This window comes from Podarcis melisellensis (genome assembly GCF_964234715.1).
Source record: "Podarcis melisellensis genome assembly, chromosome: 7".
NCBI classification, from domain to species: domain Eukaryota; kingdom Metazoa; phylum Chordata; class Lepidosauria; order Squamata; family Lacertidae; genus Podarcis; species Podarcis melisellensis.
Window position 1 is genome coordinate 9683179 of NC_138539.1, and position 17010 is coordinate 9700188.

Below are 17010 nucleotides of genomic sequence, written 5' to 3' on the forward strand. Positions count from 1 at the left end.
ATTTACAGGCTCAGGATCATAGAATTATAGAACCACGAAGTCATCTTGTGCAACCCCCTGCAATGCAGGAACCATTTTGTCCAGCGTGGGGCTCAAACCCACAACCTTGAGATTAAGAGTCTCATGCTCAACTGACTGATCACCCATAGGCTTCACAAATGGGCAATACAACAGCAAACACAATTCATTGCAAAAGAGTGTAAGGTGATGCATGTTGAGGTCAAAAATATTAATTTCATGTACACCCTCTTGGGGTCTGGCTTGGAGGTGATGGACCAGGAGTGAGACCTTTGAGTCAGAGTAGTTAACTCGATGAAGATGTGTGGCAGCTGTAGAAAAGACAACTTCCACCCTAGAAATCATTAGGAAAATAAAGTACAACGGCCAATGTCATAATGCCCCTACCAAATCTACAGCATTTAGAGTACTGTGTACCATTCTGGTTGCCTCCAAAAGGATGTTGTGGAGTTGGAAAAGGCTCAGAAAACAGTCACCAAAATGTTCAAGGGGATGGAGCAACTCCCTTATGAAGAACGGTTGCAGCATTTGGGACTTTTCAGTTAAGAGAAAAGGCGAGTAAGAGGAGGAGACTGTGGCGATCACACACAGGGCCCCCGGACGTTTGACGGTCTATTGACCCTGTGCCTCCACTGCGATTGCTTTTTCCGCTGCCACCACCCCGTATCTCACAGGGACACACGGAGTCCAGTCAGTTGTTAACATAAAACAAATAATCAAGTTTATTTTTAAATGCAGGGACAAGCTTATGGAAGCTAAGGCGGTGAAAAAACTTAATATGGATTCTAAATGGCCAAAATACTGTGAAATCCTAGAACAAGATGGTGAGCAGTTTAAACTTCAGAGTTTTGAGAGACTAAAGTCTAAAGTTCGAGACTGGTTACATTACCGTCAGATAAATGAGACATTTAAGCAGGACAGGAAAATAGGATTTCAGAAGGAGAGGTCAAAGTTAGAAACAGAACTGTTAGAGCCCAATACTAAGAACTTGTCTAGAATGTACAATTTGCTGTTAAAATGGAATACACAGGATGAAACGGTGAAATCAGCTATGATTAAATGGGCACAGGATATCGGCCATGACATTATGTTTGCTGACTGGGAACAGTTATGGACCACTGGTGTTAAATTTACGGCATGTAATGCCCTGAAAGAAAACATAATGAAAATGATCTACAGGTGGTACATGACCCCAGTCAAGCTTGCAAAAATTTACCATTTGCCCAATAACAAATGCTGGAAATGTAATGAGACTGAAGGTACCTTTTACCACCTTTGGTGGACCTGCCCAAAGATTAAAGCCTTTTGGGAGATGATTTATAATGAAATTAAGAAGGTCCTTAAGTGGACTTTTCCTAAGAAACCTGAGGCTTTTCTCCTGGGCATGGTTGGCCAACTGGTGTCAAAGAAGGATAGGACTTTTTTCATGTATGCTACTACAGCAGCAAGAATTCTTCTGGCAAAGTATTGGAAGATGCAAGAACTACCTACTCTGGAAGAATGGCAGACAAAGGTGACAGACTTCATGGGACTAGCAGAGATGACCGGCAGAATCCGAGATCAGGGGAAAGAGACAGTGGAAGAGGACTGGAAGAAGTTTAAACTATATCTTAAAAACTGTTGTAAAATTGAGGAGTGTTGAGATGTCAAAGGGAAAGAAGTAGAGAAATACAGCTGTAATTATTAAGTTTAAAAAATTTTTAATGAAAGGGAACCAATAGATAAACTGATCAAAGGGTTGCTAAAGAACTTTGGAATAAGGATGCAGCGAAAGGGAGGTATGGGGAAGTCGGTATATGTTTATTGTTGTGTATGTTTTTGTTCTGTAATGTGTTTGTCTTTTATTATGTGTTTGAAAAATCAATAAAAAAAATTATTAAAAAAAAAAGCTTATGGTTTCAGTTAATTTTTCTCTTGTCAGTTTCTTATTCTTAGTTCCTAACAACTCCAAACTGATTATTCCCAATTATCTATCTGACTCCACCTCACAATTCCTCTCGCTCTCTCACAATACAACTCTACCAACCCACACCTAAACCTCCCTCTTCCTTCTTCAACTCCCAAACCTCAACTCAACTTCAACCCAACTAACAACTGACTTTCAAAATCTCCCACTCTTAACTTTTATTCCCCCCTTGCATTCTCACTGGCCAATCACATCACACCTATTTTAACCCTTTCCTTATGACCCATCCTAGGAGGCAAACGCCACAGAGACATGGTAGCAGTTTATGAAATCATGCATGTGGTGGAGAAAGGGAATAGAGAAACGTTTCTCTCTCAACACCAGAACTCATGGACATCCAAGGAAGCTGAATGTTGGAAGATTTAGGGTGGGTAAAAGAAAGTCCTTCACGCAGTGCAAAGTCAAACTATGGAACTTTCTCCTTACAGGAGGCAGTGATGGCCACCAACTTGGGATGGCTTTAAAAGAGGATTAGACAAATTCATGGAAGAAAAGGCTATGACTACTACCAGCCATGACGATCAGTGCAGATGGTGACAGCAGCCACGAAATTAAAAGACGCCAGCTTCTTAGGAGAAAAGCAATGACAAACCTAGACAGCATCTTAAAAAGTAGAGACATCACCTTGCCAACAAAGGTCCATATAGTAAAAGCTATGGTTTTCCCAGTAGTCATGTATGGAAGTGAGAGCTGGACCATAAAGAAGACTGATTGCCAAAGAATTGATGCTTTTGAATTATGGTGCTGGAGAAGACTCTTGAGAGTCCCGTGGACTGCAAGAAGATCAAATCTATCCATTCTGAAGGAAATCAGCCCTGAGTGCTCACTGGGAAGGACAAATCCTGAAGCTGAGGCTCCAATACTTTGGCCACCTCATGAGAAAAGAAGACTCCCTGGAAAAGACCCTGATGTTGGGAAAGATGGAGGGAACAAGGAGAAGGGGACGGCAGAGGACAAGATGGTTGGATAGTGTTCTTGAGGCTACCAGCATGAGTTTGACTAAACTGCGGGAGGCAGTGGAAGACAGGAGTGCCTGGCATGCTCTGGTCCATGGGGTCACGAAGAGTCGGACATGACTAAACAACAACAACCAGCCATGACAGCTATGCTCTACCTCCACAGTTGGACGCAGCAATGCTTCTGAATACCAGTTGATGGAAACCCTGGGAGGGGAGAGTGTTCTTGTGCTCGTGTTCTGCTTCCTGGTTTCCCGCAGGCATCTGGTTGGCCACTCTGAGAACAGGATGCTAGACTAGATGAGCCACTGGCCTGTTCATGACTCAGTGGGGTTTTGAACTCTGGCTTAACTTGTAGTCTGGCCTTCTGGATGTTGTTGAACTACTGCTCCCATCATCCCTGTCCTCTTCGCATGCTGGCTGAAGCTGATGGAAGCTGAAGCCCCAACAGCATCTGTAGGGACAAGAGTCTTTGTTGGTCATGTACTTACCCTCACAACCTTTTTATGAAGAATGCCCACTGTGTCATCGGCATGTGGGCTTAAGAGAGAAATGGATACTGGAAGGGAAACTAAAAAAGCATAAACTACACAAGAGAGAATGAAAGGACAGAGATAGAGAGGGGCGGGGATTATTTTTCCTTTAGTTTTTACTGAAGAAGGAGCCAAAAGAGCAGAATTGAACCGGCTGCTGGGTAAGCATAGAAGCAAGGGAAGCATATTCTGTGGTTTGGGGTGGGCATTTGCACCTAAACATTTTCATTCGCCTAGTCCTAGAAAGGCTGTGGTACAGTATATGCTGTGGGTGCAAAAGGGTCCAGATTCAGTCTCTGGCTTCTCCAAGAAGGGAAAGCAATGTATAGGATCTTGGGGAGCTGTCGCACAATGAGTCACACCACTGGGCCTTCTGGCCAAATGCCACCCACAGTGACAGAGTTTCAGAAAGGATTGCCACCAGAGTACAGTGGTACCTCGGGTTACATATGCTTCAGATTACATACGCTTCAGGTTGCAGACTCCGCTAACCCAGAAATAGTACCACGGATTAAGAACTTTGCTTCAGGATGAGAACAGAAATCGTGCTCCGGTGGTGCGGTGGCAGCAGGAGGCCCCATTAGCTAAAGTGGTATGTCAGGTTAAGAACAGTTTCAAGTTAAGAATGGACCTCCGGAACAAATTAAGTACTTAACCCAAGGTACCACTGTACCTTCTCCAAAAGAGAGACCTGTGCCTCAGCATAATTTAAATCAGCCAATTAAATAACACTGAATTGTTATTATTTGCCTTTTAAATGGATTAATTAACCAATTAAAGTTAAACATGTGTATATTCTCAATAGAGTTTTGTTATTGAGACATTGAAATAAGCGTTAGTTAAATTGCAATTTCATAAATAAAATGTACCACTCATTGTTCAATGGAAAGGTGATCTTTGAATATGTGTAGTAACTTCCTGTTCTGATAACAACACAGTCTGGTGGCTCGTGTAGAAGGGGTTCGCTTCAGAAAAGTACATAGCTTTGTCAGCTACGAAACAGCATTTCGCTTGATGGTAATTTACACTGATTTTCTCAAGTCTTCTGGGTGCCAAGCAAACAAACATTTCAGGATAACTCACAAATTCTGGTTTCATATTCCTCATAACTGTTACTTTTATATCCTCATTTGCTCAAAATATGAGATGGAGGGTTGAGTTATTTCCCAAATGTTGCATTTTGGATCTTCTTTTTCTGCGGTGCCATAAATTCTTCTCTAAGGCTGGAATGGATGAGCACGTATTGATCGAGGAAATGTGTTTTTATTTAGAAGAAAAGCAGCCTGATCACGCAAATGTAGATGGCACCTTTATCATCAAGACAGAAAAGGGCAACCAAATAATAAGCTGAGCCAACTCCCTTGTGAAGAAAAGTCATAGTTTTTGGGAGTTTACAAAAAGAGGCAAGGGAGAGAACACGTTATAGGTGCATAAAATGTGTGGTTTAAGGAAAGTGGGTAAAGGGAAGTTATTCTTCCACTCCTACCAGCAGAGCCCGGGGCATTCCATGAAACGGAGTGGTGGGAGATTCTGGACACAAAAAAGGAAGCGCTTATTTTCATGGTGTTCAGTGACTTACATAAGCTGCTCCCACAAGGTGTCATGCTGACCATCAACTTGAATGTCTTCAAAAGAGTATTAGACACATTCATGGAAGAAGAGAAGGTTGTCGACGGTTGTTAGCAAAGGTGGCCGTTTGGACCCTCCCTGTGTGCCACTGAACACCATCGGTTCATGGGGTGCAACAATGAGAAGGGCCTTTTGTCTTCATATGCGGGTTATGGCCTTCCTGAAGACATCATGGTTGGATAGCTGGCTACTGTTGGAAGGAGGATGAAGGTTCTAGAGGGGCATTTAGTCTAATCCAGAAGGGCTCTTGTTAGGCTGGTGTTTTGTGATGAGCAGAGACTCTGAATGCTTGTTGTTTAGTCGTTTAGTTGTGTCCGACTCTTCGTGACCCCATGGACCAGAGCACGCCAGGCACTCCTGTCTTCCACTGCCTCCTGCAGTTTGGTCAAACTCATGCTGGTAGCTTCGAGAACACTGTCCAACCATCTCGTCCTCTGTCGCCCCCTTCTCCTTGTGCCCTCCATCTTTCCCAGCATCAGGGTCTTTTCCAGGGAGTCTTCTCATGAGGTGGCCAAAGTACTGGAGCCTCAGCTTCAGGATCTGTCCTTCCAGTGAGCACTCAGGGCTGATTTCCTTCAGAATGGATAGGTTTGATCTTCTTGCAGTCCATGGGACTAGCAAGAGTCTCCTCCAGCACCATAATTCAAAAGCATTGATTCTTTGGCTATCAGCCTTCTTTATGGTCCAGCTCATATAAAGTGGTGTGGAGAAGTGAAGAAGAATGTGCGCTCTCCTAACACTAGAAGACCCTGGAATCATCCAATAAAGAGGAAAAATTTAGCTCAGTGATAAGAGCATCTCCTTTGCATGCAGAAGGTCGCTGGTTCAATCCCAGGTAGTAGTTCTTCTAGTAGTTCCTCTGCTTGAAACACTGGGGAGCTGCTATCAATCAGTGTATAGACAGCACTGAACTTGATAAATCAATGGTCCAACTGAACCTAAGGCAGCTTCCTATGTTTTCAATGAATTATCCTGGGAATTTGGCTTACAAAGCCTGTGTCCTGATGTCCTTCCATAATGTCCTTCAAATTCTTCCATGAATCTATTAAGTCCTTACAAAAAAGAAGAAGAAAAGAGCCTTGCATCTTGGAAATTATTCCGGTTTCTTTCCTTAACATTTGTTAATTTGCATACTCGGTTATTCTAAATTGCATTCCACATAAAAAGGACTGCATTATTTAGCTTAAATGTAATGCAATAAAATACGGAGAGCTTCTTTCTTTTTAAGAGCCATCTTATCTAGCAACCAGGCTCTAAAGTCCGCAAATCAATTTATATCTAAGCTCCTGTGAGGCTGTGCTCTTCTTGAACCCAATAGATATAGCATCTGGATAGAGCATTTTATTAAAAGGCTTGGAAATGTACAAAGACTTTCTCGTTCTGTACAGAAAAAAATTGGGCTGAGTGAAAACACTTACTAGCAGACAAGTGCTAAAATAAGACATGAAAGCCCACTGGCATTTTGAAAGGAAATATTTGTCTTAATGCAAGTTAAAAAAAAAAGATCTTCTAACTTTATTTTCTCTAATCTGCATGTTAATTATTGTGAAACAATGGCAATGGCTGGCTCACGCTGGAGTCAACCCAATAAAGTCTGTTTAATCCTTTTGCAAGCTTGCAGAAGTAATTACGCTGTGCCTCCGCAGAAACGGCAACTTCTGCGAGGTTCATCTCGCCACTCCGGAGGCCGGGTGACCTTTCTGCTTGCAAGCCCCCAGCACAGAGAGCAACAATCTTCTTTGCTAGCCAACAGCAACCTCAGCGGCTTTAATCAACTGTTCATAACAGAATGTGAACTTTTGTCACCTGCCTCCGTCCACCTGGAGGAAGAGGGAAAGAAGGAACAGTGAAATCTCTGTGGCACTGAACATAATAAGCCAAGGCTTTTGTGAGGAAGCAAATGATTTTGAAATCCTCATGTGAGAATTAGAGGCTGCATGCTTCGAAATATCAGTGTGTGCCATTTCTTTTTATCAACACCTAGAGAACCATCATTATATGGTACTTTATAGCATAACTGAAGGGAGAGAGGGGGATAAATTGTTTCAAATTACTGTTGATGTCGTATTTTAATACAATGTCGATACCCCAAATCTTCCTGACACAGTGCGTGTGGAAGCTGTTGAGGGATCACTCCTGACAATTGTAAATGGTCCATGGCTCACTTCCATAAAGCATCGTGCTCAGCAGTCAAGCCTGGTAGACTTTCATCTTGGCATTGGATGTTAACATCACATTCCCCCAAACCCTTTTGGAGAGGAGAACCATTGCTGTAGCTATCTTGCTGATACGCTTGTCCAATTCAGCATCAACGGAGAGGTTGCTGTTTATGTTGTTGTTGTTGTTTAGTCGTGTCTGACTCTTCGTGACCCCATGGACCAGAGCACGCCAGGCACTCCTGTCTTCCACTGCCTCCCGCAGTTTGGTCAAACTCATGCTGGTAGCTTCGAGAACACTGTCCAACCATCTTGTCCTCTGTCGTCCCCGTCTCCTTGTGCCCTCCATCTTTCCCAACATCAGGGTCTTTTCCAGGGTGTCTTCTCTTCTCATGAGGTGGCCAAAGTATTGGAGCCTCAGCTTCAGGATCTGTCCTTCCAGTGAGCACTCAGGGCTGAGGGCTGATTTCCTTAGAAATCTGTTTATGCTGTTTATGGTGGAACTCGGATGGCAGGACAGAACTCCAAACAGAAATGTTCTGTCCCAAGCTGTCAGGGACTGGGCAGAGGAGGAATGGTGGAGACCGCCTCCCCAGCTTGACCCTTCCAGGGAAGAAGAAGACAGTTCAGAATTACAACAGGGATTTGAGGGAGGTCACAACTCAGAGGCAGATGAGGGGAAAAGCTGGGAAATAATGAGAGAGGAGGAAGCAGCAGCACCAGGGAGGCGACAGCTGACGGACACAGTGTCACTAGAAAGTATTCCATACCCACCATCTCCCAGAACCTGGCGAGCCTTAAAAGTAGGAGAGCAAAGGGCTCGGATACAGATGGCCCTAAGTGGCAGCCGGGTGTGTGGGTGTGTTGTTGAAATATACTCAGAGTTGAGTGTGGATTTCATGCTCTTTATTCAGCTCATAGTAGTGAGGAATGGAATTTCCCCCGAAATGTCTGGTTTGTATACATTATTTACACAATGGGCCCCATGTGATTGGCTAGTTCCGGGATTCACCTGTAGGCCAATCAGGTTGCGGATTCACTTCCACCTGGAGTTGGATGGCTCCTGCGGACCAATCAGACTGCTGCATTCTGAATCCTATTCAACTCAGTACATAACACCTGTTGACGAATGAAGAAGTGAAAGAGAAGGGGGTTGGAGATTTACTCAGAACAACACCATTATTCCAAGAGGCTGCATTCCCAAGTCTTCCTCTGTAAATACTGAATAAAAGCAGATGTTAAGGACTTTTCGTTGTCTTATCTGTTCCTGGCAACCTTCCTCTGCTGCCTGACACAAGCCCACATTCCCAGCATGTGCCTCAGCGACCTCTACACTGGCTTGGTCTCCTCCAAGATGGCAGCATCCCCCAAGGGCATGCTCTACAGGGAGCTGGCTTCTGGCACCAGGCCAGTTGGCAGACCAACTCTACTTTACAATGATGTTTTCAAACGTGATGTGAAGGCTGACAACATTAACCCGCCATGTGGGAATCTGTCAGGGTACTGCCATCGAAAGTGGGGAGGGGGCAGAAGCGTACAGGGAGCCTCCAACGTCGCTGAGCAGTAACACTTCGTCAGGGAGTGGAGAGAGTGACGCCTCTGGTGAAATGGAGGGAGAAAGGAGGGGGAAGTGAGGCAAAGGCTCACAGAGGTTACTGTGAGCCCTAGCACCATGCCCAGCCCAGCTGATCAGGAAACAGACATGCCACTTCCGTTGCCTAGTTTTTGCAAGGGGTCAAATGTAAAGAAAGGAGGCAGAGATTTGGGGTGTCTAAGTTCTTATGCTGGGGGGGGGGGCAGGAAGGAGCCACTCCCGGAATCTGCAAGTGACTGAGACGGACATGAACTTTGGGTTTCTGCACTGTACATAGTAAAGGACCCCTGACCATTAGGTCCAGTCGTGACCGACTCTGGGGTTGCGGCGCTCATCTTGCTTTATTGGCCGAGGGAGCCGGCGTACAGCTTCTGGGTCATGTGGCCAGCAGGACTACGCTGCTTCTGGCAAACCAGAGTAGCGCACGGAAACGTCGTTTACCTTCCTGCCAGAGCGGTACCTATTTATCTACTTGCACTTTGACGTGCTTTCAAACTGCTAGGTTGGCAGGAGAGGGACCGAGCAACGGGAGCTCACCCTGTCATGGGGATTCGAACCGCCGACCTCATGATCGGCAAGTCCTAGGCTCTGTGGTTTAACCCACAGTACCACCCGCATCCCTCTGCACTGTACATACAGTGGTGCCTCGCAAGACGAAAAGAATCCGTTCCGCGATTCTCTTCGTCTAGCGGTTTTTTCGTCTAGCGAAGCAAGCCGATTGACAGCTTAGCGGATTAGCGCTACAGCTGTCAAGCGGCTTCCAGCGATCAGCTGTTAAGGGGCTTATCAGCAGAACAGCTGATAAGCGGCTTAGCGGCTTAAGAAAAGGGCGGAAAAAGCGGGAAAAAACCGCGGGGGGATGCAAGATTTTTTTCGTCTTGCGAAGCAACCCCATAGGGGAATTCGTTTTACGAAGCGCCTCCAAAACGGAAAACCCTTTCGTCTAGCGGGTTTTTCGTCTTGCGAGGCGTTCGTCTTGCGGGGCACCACTGTAGTTTGAACTTAATAAAACCTGTAAAAGGCAGGTCAGAGTCCTGGCTGTTTACTCGTGAGCAACCGCCTGCACCCCTGACAGAATCCCTTACAGACTATCGCCGTGCCTGGAGACAGGCCGTCAAGTTGTGTGTTCATAATAGTGACCAGAGGAGAAATGGCTTCTGGGAAGTGTGCAGAGAGACGAAAAGCCATGATGCCACTACCAGGTCCACAGCAGCCAACTGCATAAGCTTAAGCCGATCCTACATCACATCAGCAACTCTGGCATTGGGTGTTTCATCTGGAAATGCAAAAACTGCAGAATCCCACACACAGAGGACTATCCCACAGGGACATCATTGTGCTGCAGACTTTACGGTGCATTGGCAGAGAGATTTTTTCAGAAGCGGTCCCTTTCCAAAATGGTTATTTCAGGTAGGCTGCAAGAGGAGGAAGGGGGGCCCAGAATGTGATAATGGAATCTCATTAACGCAAAGAGCATTGTCTTGGGGGTGGGCGGTGGAGAGGGAGCAAGGGGGGGCACAGTGCCCATTTGTTATCGGAAGGTGGAAAGGATGACAGGTGGTGTCACACTTGTCATTGCAATCTCATCCACTGAATGACAAAGAAAGGACAGCAAAATGTCTTGTGGGCAGATAGTCAAAGATACAGGCTGGGTGTCAGAGCCACTGCTGTCACTCAGGCAGAATAAATCGTGGTTGGCCATCCGCCGACACACAGGCACACACCAGCGCTCTCTCTCCCTTGTCACTTCAACCCGCCATGAATTATTAAAAGAACAGCTGTAAAATAATATTTTTTTTAGGAAAAAAATGTCACTGTGGCTTTCCCCCACAGATAGGAAATGCTTGTACGCTTCTTTGAGCGCAGATTGAATAACAAAGACAGCAATACATGGTTTCATTAACTCGAGGCATCAATTTAATGTTGTTGCCTTTTTATTTTTAATAAGATCTCAAATTCCGGGACACGAAACATAAAAATTAAACATGCCGATATTCAGGAAAAGCCTGACTATGGTCTGAGTAAGATAGAGAGATATTGAAAAGCCATTAAATGTTAATTGCACATACGATCATCCTCATACAACGTGCTTTTCAATATGAAATTAAAATTAAAAATAATTATGGGCAAATTTAACCTCTCCCCACAACCTGCTACCCCAAATAGAAATGCAGCTGATTTTAGAGTGTTCTTAATTTTCTCACTAATTAGCAGCGTCAGGTGCTCATAAGGTTGACACCTCAGAGGGAAAGCTGCCGACGAAGACTCTTCTAGAAAGCACCTGTGAAATATGTGTGTGATCATGGAAACCATAGTGTTCTGCTGGTGGGCAGATTCATGTGAGGGGGAGTATTTTAGGAAAACACCAACAGAGAAATAAAACCCAGGACAGCAGCCATTTTTACTTCAGTTGTGAGGAGAATTATGATGATGATAATTATTAATTACCTGTCCTTCAAGCTAAGGTCCCAGGGTGGGTTGCAAACACAATGTTCGAAACACCTGAAAACAATTTCGTTGCAGAAATACGGTGGGTCCTAAAGTGCATCTCAGGGGTCAAACACCAGGGCGAAGAGTCGTATCTTCAGCATTGTCAAGAGCTGTAGAACAGCGGTTCTCAACCTGTGGGTCCCCCGATTTTGTTGGACTACAACTCCCATTGTCCCTGACCACTGGTCATGCTAGGAATGATGGGAGCTGTAGTCCAACAACATCTGGGGACCCACAGGTTGAGAAACACTGCTGTAGAATGAAGATGCCAGACGCAACTCTGTGGGGAAGGAGGGGCTGCGGCAGAGAAGGCCCTCTTCCCCTGGGTCACCTCCATCTGTCAATCTTATCTCCTGAGGTGGTCTTTCAGGCAGAATCATAGAATTGCAGAGTTGGAAGGGACCCTGAGGGTCATCTGGTTCAACCCTTTGCAATGTAGGAATCTCAGCTAAAGCAATTGTGACAGATGGCCATCCAACCTCTGCTTAAAAACCTCCAAGGAAGGAGAGTCCGCCACCTCCAGGGGGAGACCGTTCCATTGTTCAACAGCTCCTACTGTCAGAACATTCTTCCTGATGTTTAGTCGCAATCTCCCTTTTTGTAGCTTGAGGTCTGAGTCGTTTAGGGATTTAAACACGCGTGTGAACACCTTGAGTTTAGCTAGGAACAAACCAGCAGCCAATGCAGCTGCTTTTAATACAGGAGATACGTGAGATCTAATAATAAATAATATATTTTTATTTATACCCCGCCCTTCCCGGTTCAAAAAACGGGCTCAGGGTGGCTAACAACAAATTTAAGACATTATAAAAGCAGCAGAAAATACAGTACAGTGGTACCTTGGCTTAAGTACTTAATTCATTCCGGAGGTCCGTTCTTAACCTGAAACTGTTCTTAACCTGAAGCACCACTTTAGCTAATAGGGTCTCCCACTGCCACCGCACCGCCGGAGCATGATTTCTGTTCTCATCCTGAAGCAAAGTTAGCGGAGTCTGTAACCTGAAGTGTATGTAACCTGAGGTACCACTGTATAAGAACATGAATAACAATAAAATTCAAAAAATAAATTTAGGGGAAATAAGCATTAGATAATCCCCAGGGCTAGGTGGCTGAATTGGTCCTGCTTCTGCCAGCGAGGAGGCCAGGGGAGAATTAACTGTGGGGTCTCAGAGCGGGTGATCTTCATAAAAGGGGAGGGGGAGGGAAGGGAAGGGAAATAAAAGATCAGGCTGAATTCAAATTAAAGGCGAGGCGGAATAGCTCTGTCTTACAGCCCCGACAGAAGGAGGTTAACTCCTGAAGGGTGCTAGTCTCATGGGACAGAGCATTTCACCAGGTCGGAGCCATCACTGAAAAGGCTCTGGCCCTGGTGGAGGATAGTCTGACTTCCTTAGATCTAAACAGAACCTGAGCCAGTAATCTGGCCAATGCATTGTGAACCAAGTGGTTCCCTCTTCAAGGGAAGCCCCAAGCAGGGCACATTGCAGTAATCCAACCTGGAACTTACCAGAACACAGAGTAGAGTGGACGAGTCATTTCTGTCCAAAAGGGGGTTGTGGCTGGCAAACCACCCGAGCTTGAAAATGACACTCCTTGTCACCAAAGTTCCCTGAGCCACCAGTGACAGTGTTGAATCCAGGAGCTCCCCCAAGCTGCGGACCTGCTCTTACTGGAGTGGAGGTGCAACCCATCCAGAACTGTCTGTTTACTCACGTCCAGACCTGAGAACCTGGGACACATCATACCAAGATTCATCTTCAGTTTATTGGTTGACATCTAACCTATCACCACCTCCAAACACCGGCTAACAAATCCGCTGCCTCTCTGGAGTCAGCTGGGACAGAGAGATGGAGTTGGATGTCATCTGCATATTGATGATGCATCACTCCAAAACTCCTGAGGCTTCATAGCGTGGGGGACAATATGCAAACCTGTAGGACAACACCGGACAACTCCCATAGGGCTGAACGCTAACTTTTCATGGCTACTTTCTGGAAATGTCCCTGGAGGTAGGAGCAGAACCACTGAAGCTCAAGTCCCGTCCCACCCCAACTCCCAACTCCACAAGAAAGCTAAGATGGCCCAGATGTATAATGTACGATGTGTTAGATGTATGGATATATTAACATTCCACATTCCCATAAATAATGTTCAAGGAGCTCCTGAGTAAAAGAGCTGCCCGTTCCACCAAGAGCTAGCAACCGTCTGTTTTCTACCTGAATAGTCACCCCGCTGCCTTTCTGCTTGACCCAGACTCTGATAATGATTTCTAGCAAGGGTCTAGTTTTCCATTATCTATCCGGGTTTACTGATCTACCAGACAGACCAGAAATTCTTTTCGCTGCTGATTGATAAGCTTTAGAGCATATCCCCCTTCTGCTGTGCTGAGTGTACCAACAATTCAATACACCTGGAGAAGCTTGGGCGTGAAGCTTTGAAAAGAAGGCATGCGAGGAAGAGAGTTGGGGTAGTGTTGAAATATAGGCTGCATAACAAGAGAGAGAGCTATGACTTCAGCGTTGAGTAAAAGGCCTGCCTGTCATGAGAACGTCTGCCCAAAGTAGAGGTCCAGCATGAGTTAGAAGGTAGCCAGCAACAGGGAGGCTTGCATTTTCTTTCCGACAGCTGGAAGCAGTCGGCTGTCAACTCCCCCCTTCTTGACACTGAAAGGAATGTAGATAAACTGTTAGCAGAGGGTGGGCTGGAGAGAAGCCAATGCTCTCAAGAAGCATAGGTAGGATCAGAAGGCAGGGGGAGCATTTCCCCACCGGAAGAGCAGGCACTTAACCCCATGAGCCCCAGGAGTAGATGAATGGGAAAGGTATGAAACAGAAAACAAAACCAGAAATGTAAGGGTCATAGGTTCAGGATGTTCTGCAGAAGCTGGAAACATTCCTTAGAAGGGTCAAGTGAATTGTAAGACACGGATGCTCAACTTAACTGTTTTCCAATAAATATTCAAGCTAATTACGACTTGCGTGCTGTGTTATCAAGATGGCAGCCTGGGCACCTGACACTGCCCTGTGTTTCAGAAAATAAATGCTGCCCGCCAATACACCTGTGCAGAATATATCCTGCGTGTCTTCTTTGGTGATCACTTGTAGCTGAGTATGATTGTCTTCCGTAAACAATAAGTCCGTAAATGACTGTGGAGGCCGATTCTGGATCCACACGTCCTTCCACAGTGGGGACATTGGTTTCTGGGTGGTAGTTGATCATGGTGTGGATTTGCCAAGTGTGCCTTCCTCTTAGCACGTTTCTCCCTTGCTTCCTGAGTTTGAGTGTCTTTGTAGCCCATGACACCTTTGGTAAAGGCTGTTCTCCAATTGGAGTGGTTGCAGGCAAGTGTTTCCCAATTGCTGGTATTTATACTACATTTTTAGTAGTATAAACGGTCTTTAAACCACTTTTGTTGACCACCAGCATTACAGTTTCCATTTTTAAGTTCAGAATAGAGTAGTTGCTTTGGAAGACATCCCAACTACATGACCAGTCCAACAAAGTTGATGTATGTTGAAGAATCATTGCTTTGACACAGGTGATCTTTGCTTCTTCCTGTACAGTGACATTAGTTCGCCTGTCTTCCCAAGTGATGTGTAAAACTACGCACTACATGAAAAAGTGATTTATTTATTCTGAGTCTTCCAAAATCCGGCTTCATTAGACAACCCTGAATTTTAGTCTTTGGACAGAGGGTGGGTTGGAGGGACTTTTCTCTATCCACTTCATGCATACTATGCAGAATTTTACAAACTTCTATCAAGGTTCCCTTTTACTTGCCTTTTGTCTAAATTAATGACTTTCCAAAGCTGCAACCTTTCCTCACAGAGGAGTTGATCCACCCCCTTGATCTTTTCAGTTTCTCATTTTTCCTCCAATCCGTTCTCCATGTTTCCAGAGCAATTTGTGATTTATTTATATGTTGAAAAAAAGATTCGTGAAAATGTTAGCATTTTAGTGCACATTTCTCCCAATATATGCATTGTTTTGTAATTTAGTCTTGACATTTTTTTGCAATCAATTCCCCCTAATATTTTTGTATATTATTTTCAGTAATATATGCATTTTTGTACACATTCTTGGATTGGAGGGCTGCACCTCAGAATTCAGAGAAATGCGAATTCTGGATGATAGCTGTGTTTTCAATCACAGATTGGTTTGAGAAGTGCAAATTAGGTAAAGGTAAAGGGACCCCTGACCATTAGGTCCAGTTGCGGACGACTCTGGGGTTGCAGCACTCATCTTGCTTTATCGGCCGAGGGAGCCGGCGTACAGCTTCTGGGTCATGTGGCCAGCATGACTAAGCCACTTCTGGCGAACCACGGAAACGCCGTTTACCTTCCCGCCAGAGCGGTACCTATTTATCTACTTGCACTTTGATGTGCTTTCAAACTGCTAGGTTGGCAGTAGCAGGGACCAAGCAATGGGAGCTCACCCCGTCGCGGGGATTCGAATCACCCACCTTCTGATTGGCAAGTCCTAGGCTCTGTGGTTTAACCCACAGCGCCACCCACGTCCTAGCAAATTAGGTAGTTTCTCATTAAAATGCAAATATAATCTTATTTGTCTCCCGTCCCTACCCACCTGAAATCTGACCAGTGTGAAATAGGGTGGAGCTATTAGTGGTTGTGTTCTGGGCATTATGTGCCTCTGTAAATGCATCCTAAGTCTGTATTAGCTTTTTTTTTGGAGCTGGATCACACAGCTGTCTCACATTCAGCATGTGACCGACTAAGATACCTTGATACTTCAAGGGGCCATGAATTTTTATCTCTACATTTTAAAAGTGCATGTCATGAATGAAAGATATATTTACGAGCTGATTGTAGAGAAATACCTATTTCAGAAGCCTCTGCCTCCCCACAGCTGCTACGATCGATCAGGTAAATTGAAATGTGTCGTTTACATCACCTCCAATCAATAGAGGATTAGACCTCTCTCTAGTTCAGGGCTGAGAACAAAGAGAGCATAGAGGGAAAACCAGAAGTTCTAGCTCATTAATACTCCCTTAGATCAGCATAAGCTTCAGTAAAACAAGGAGGAACTTGTGATGAACATTGATCATGCACACCCCGTAAGATGGTGGATGTCCTCAAAGGACTAGTAGGTCACAGCAGATATATTTGCCAGAATGCTGAGTCTTAGAAACAATTCAGTCCAGGCTCCTTAAACAAGACTAGTTCCAAATATTTTGATGGATCGCACAAATTAAAATATCTTTTCTGCCTTGCCGTTTCATCATTTACAGCAGCGCATAAAATAATCAAGAGCTGACTTGGAGATTCTTCCGTTTTTCTTTTTAATGATCATTGCTTCTTTACTTTTTCCCATTTGCAACTGTCTGCAATGGAGATTAAAAAAACCTCAGCTGCCACTATCCCTTGCAGTTAGGGATGGAGGAGGGATTTGATTCTGTTCACATTTAAAGGTGAACCTACGTAATATATATTTTCCAGTATGATACCCAAACTGAAAAAAATTCTTCAAAATGTGCGCTTTTCCGAATTTTGCAATGCAAGTTCTCTGGCCCAGTAATGCATACAAAATATATTTGTGTCAGAGCTGCCCAAGGTCCCAGCTCACAGAGGACCAACGCCAGTTCTTGTTATATACAAAAGTCTTTATTAAGGTTCAGTTTCCATTCCAAAGCTGCGGCGCGCAGCTCTAC